Raw genomic sequence first — 5,002 nt, forward strand, 5'->3', positions numbered from 1 at the left:
TAATTGTGTTTAATATTATTCAATGATATGATGGATATACACGTACAATGAGATATATGTACAGATTAAGATTCACTAATCTACTGATTAACAAAGCTAACTCAGTAACTAACAGATTAACTAATTTATGGAACCTAACTAACTTCTGGAACGAGTGTAATTACTCTTATACATTTAAGCCTTATTTTTTCATTTCTCAACACTCCCCCTCAAGCTAAGAGGTGCAAATATGTCAAGCAATCCTCTCTTGGAGCACATATATTGATGTTGTATTCTGTGTCAGCCTTTTGTTAAGATATCAGCAGGCTGATTTGCAGTATTGATGTATTCAGTTCTAACCATGCGTTGTTGATTTTTTTCCCGGATGAAGTGACAATCTATCTCAATGTGTTTTATCCTTTCATAGAACACTGGGTTGGCTGCTATTTGAATAGCAGACTTGTTGTCCCTAAAAACTGTAATTGGTAGCTCCACTTTGACATCAATTTCTTTTAACATTCCTATCAACCATGTCAATTCAACTACTGTTGATGCTAAGCTTCTATATTCAGACTCTGCAGAACTTCTGGATATTGTTGATTGTTTCTTTGATTTCCAAGAGACTAAAGAATCTCCAATCTTTATTAAAAAATCTGTAACTTACTTCCTTTTATGAGGGCATGTAGCCTAATCATCATCACAGTGGGTTGAGACTGTTTCCTGAGAGTTACTTGACAATAGGAGTCCTTGTATTGGTTGTCCTTTGATATATCTTATTATCCTTAATGCAGCATCCCAATGAGACTTCTTTGGTTTTTGTAAGAATTGGCTAAGTGTTTGAACACTGAAGGCAATGCTTGGTATGGTAACTGTGAGACACAATAACTTGCCTATTAGTCTTTGATAGGGACTGTTATCTGAGAGTAGTTTATCAGTGTCATGTCCTTCTTTTTGTCTTTCTTTAAGAATGTGGTCATCATACTACTTTGTGGTGAGCTTAATACTGCTATCATTAGATGTATTTGTAGGCTTGGCTGCTGATAATCCAAGCTCAAACATCAGTTCTAATGCATACTTTCTTTGATGCATTAGTATCCCTTGACTTGATCTTACAAATTCAATTCCCGTACTTCAAATCAACTAAGTCCTTCATTTTGAAAGCATGTTGCATTGACTGTTTTGTTTCTTCTATCAGTTCCAACTTATCACCTATTATAAGCATGTGATCTACATAGATTAGTACTACAATAATACCTCTTTCAATTTTCCTGATGAATAAAGAATGATCAAATTTACTTTGCCCAAACTACAAATTCACCAATGCTTCTGTTAACTTGGCATTCTATTGCCTAGGTGCTTGCTTGAGCCTATACAAGGACTTTATGAGCCTACATATTGGTTTATACTTTCCCTGGCTCTTGAATCCTTGTGGCAAATCCATATAGATTTCATCATTAAGATCACCTTGAAGAATGCATTGTATACATCCATTTGGTGTATATGCCAACTTCTAAATGCTGCAATAGCAAGTATAGACCTTACTGTTACCATCTTCACAATAGGAGAAAATAACTCTTGATAATCAATTCCCTCCGGTTGACTATAACCCTTAGCTACCAATCTAGCTTTGAGCCTTTCAATATCACCATTAGTCTTGTATTTGATCATATAGATCCATTTACAACCTATTGGTTGTTTACCCTCTGGAAAAGATAATATGTCCCAAGTATGGTTGGCTTGAAGTGCATCAATTTTTTCCTTCATTACTTCAACCCATTGTGGATCTTTAGAAGCTTCAAAGAAATTTTTTGGTTCTGTTGCTGCAGAAAAGGTTGTAAGCAGTGCCTGATATTTAGGTGAAACTCCCTCATAGGACATGTAGTTTGTTATTGAATAAGGAGTTGTTGTATTTTTTGTGGGTATGAAATCTTTCATCCATATAGGAGGCTGCTTACTTCTACCTGACTTTCTAGTTGGTTCTGCAGGAATGGCAATTTGCTGAGAGGTCTGTAGTGTAGTTTCTTGATTTTGTGAGGGATGATCAGGTGGAGTTTGGTAGTTTTGTGTATCTTTTGGTTTTGGTGTGTGAACATTTATAGGATTAGCTATAGTTTCAGTGTTGTTTGGATACGATGCTTGATGGTTAGGAGGAAAAGGTTGAGCATAATAGTTTGGTGGGGTAATGATTCTGAGTGTCGTTTCATCAACTGTTGGGATGGTCTGGTGTGAAAATATTTGTTGAGTATTTGTATGTCCCATTTAAATGGAAACCATCCTCCCTAAAAGTCACTTCCCTATTGACAAAGAACAACTTATTTGTGATGTCATACAAAATATAACCTTTCTGAACTTTTGAATATCCCATCAAAATAGTAGTTTTTGTTCTTGACTAAAGTTTATCTGTTACAGTCATATCTTTCGCATAGCATAAGCATCCAAATACCTTTAGATGACCGATTGAAGGTTTCTTACTGTGGAATCTTTCATAAGCTGAAACACCAGTTACAGATGAAAAAAGTCGTTAATGATATATATAACTGCTTTTACACAATGACCCCAAAATCTAAGAGGAATATTAGCCTGTAGTCTGATTGCCCTAGTCACTTCTAATGTGTGTTTCTATTTCCTTTCAGCCACAACATTTTTCCGAGGTGTGTACACACATGATGTTTGATGTATAATTCCCAACCGACTAAACAAGTTACTGCAAATTTCATTGACAAATTATGTTCCATTGGCACTCCACTAATTCAGGTCATTCTTGTGAAATCATCAACAATAATAAGAAAGAACTTGTTTCCATCATAAGTTTGCACTTTGTAAGGTCCCCATAGGTAAGGTCCCATACATCCAAATGTATTAGATCAAATCTTTCAGTACTTTTGGTACAACTAGTAGGAAAAGGCAGTCTACACTGTTTTGCACAAGGGCAAATATTACACTTCTTTAGAGTACTCACTATGATCTCAGACTTTGTAGGAAGTAATCTATGCAATACAGTACTAGATACATGACCAAATATCTTGTGCCGCAGTTCTAATTCTACTTCACTTATTACAGTAGTTCCTTCACCAGTTCGTCCAAATTGCTTCCCAATAGCTGATACACAACAACTTTATTCAATATCACATAGAGTCCATCTTGCATCTTACCAATCTCCTTCACCCCAGGATAGATAGTTACTGAACAGGTCAATTTTTCTAGTCAGTTTTGATACATGCATCAAATTGTACTTCAACTCAGGAAGTAAAAACACATTATTCAATGTACTTCTGTCATATATGCTGCTTGAACCAGTATGAGTCACATAAGACACTTCACCATTAGGCAAATGAACATGCTGAGGCTTTGTAGTTTTGACGGGGGGTGTAGCCAACACTCGGCACCCAAAGGCCCGAGCGAACCATTCGTGATACCTGAACTCTGTAATATAAATCATACGCTGACAAGGCCCAATAACATATATATGCATAACTGAGGCCGACCAGGCCAACAAAACACATCAATACTAAATCATAGTCTGTGAGCCTGTAAGAGTACTGAAATGAAACAACTGGTCAGGACAGGACCCCGCCATACCCAACCCTATGTAAATATATGTATATACATGCATACATCCTATTTGATAACTCTGACCAGTAACTCTGGAGAATAGAGTGCGAACATCCCTGCTGAACTCTGGTACCCTATTGAGAAAGGTACACCAATCTGTCTACCTGTACCTGTGGGCATGATCACAGCGTTCCTAAACAAAAGGACGTCGGTACGAATAGTGTATTGAGTATGTAAGGCATGAATAACAGCATAATGAAAGTATGGAAGGAACATGAGATAGGAGAAGTAACTTGTACATCTGATTGCCTCTTAAGGCGGATTTCATGCATGCTTAGCTTTTAAAAAAAACATTTTTCATACATATATAATATAAGTGTTAGTGCTGCGAAACGTGCAGCCCGATCCATAAATGTTAGTGTTGCGGAACGTGCAGCCCGATCCATTAATGTTAGTGCTACGGAATGTGTAGCTTGATCCATATATCATATCATCCCGTGTCTGGGGTATCCCACATCCGGGGTATCATCATAACTTGCTCACTGCAGTGGTGTGCACAATAGGTGTCATACTCGGTTGACTATAGCGCGGCTCGGTAATGAAAATATATATAAGTGCAATGCAAGACTGAGCTCAGAAAAGATATCATAAGAAGAGTCGGAGTGACCTATCGTCGTTACCCTCCGACTATCGTTACTGTCGCTACGTTCTTTATCTTTTCAATTCAAGAAACGTGGAGAATAGGAGATATACTTCAATAATAATTATATAAGTGATAAAGATTGGCTCAACTGAATAAAATACCATTAGCTCAACCTCAACATGAAGAATAACATAGTGAACAACCTTCTTCCAATCAACAAGAAAGATACAAGGTGCAGGAAAGTACTACTACACAAGCCATATTTAAATCAAGGAAACCAGCTTCACCATTAGGGAGCGAAATCAACTCAACTTTAATGGGAAAAGTACCACGATGAACATTATACTTCTCTCGGTAAACAAGAAGGATAAGGAATGTGAGAAAATATTTCAATGTGAACTATTCATGAGAAGAAGTAAGGTTAATTATTTTGGAACACCCTCGATACATGTTTAATGGAAGACCTTTCAAATTATAACCAAACGGAATAAGGAAGCATGGAGAGTTCTTTTATACAAGTCATATAGGAATTAGAGATTAGCTCGTTCATTCTTGGATATGATCAATACAATTTAACGGGATAACATTTCAAGAAAAACGCATTTGAATTCTAGTCATGACAAGAAAAGAAGAGAAAAGCCCTACATACCTTAACGACAAAGTTTTCCATGTTCCACGAGTCCTCGAATACCTTACGAATGATAACCTACATCATACGACCAATTTGGGATCAATTCCAAGTTCATAGCTTATGGAAATACTCATTAAGGGACTTCATCAAACAATTTGCAGGCGTAAGTTCGTAGGGTCATTTGTTGTTCAATTCCT

The sequence above is a fragment of the Lycium barbarum genome, chromosome 7 (assembly GCF_019175385.1).
Source record: "Lycium barbarum isolate Lr01 chromosome 7, ASM1917538v2, whole genome shotgun sequence".
NCBI lineage: Eukaryota > Viridiplantae > Streptophyta > Magnoliopsida > Solanales > Solanaceae > Lycium > Lycium barbarum.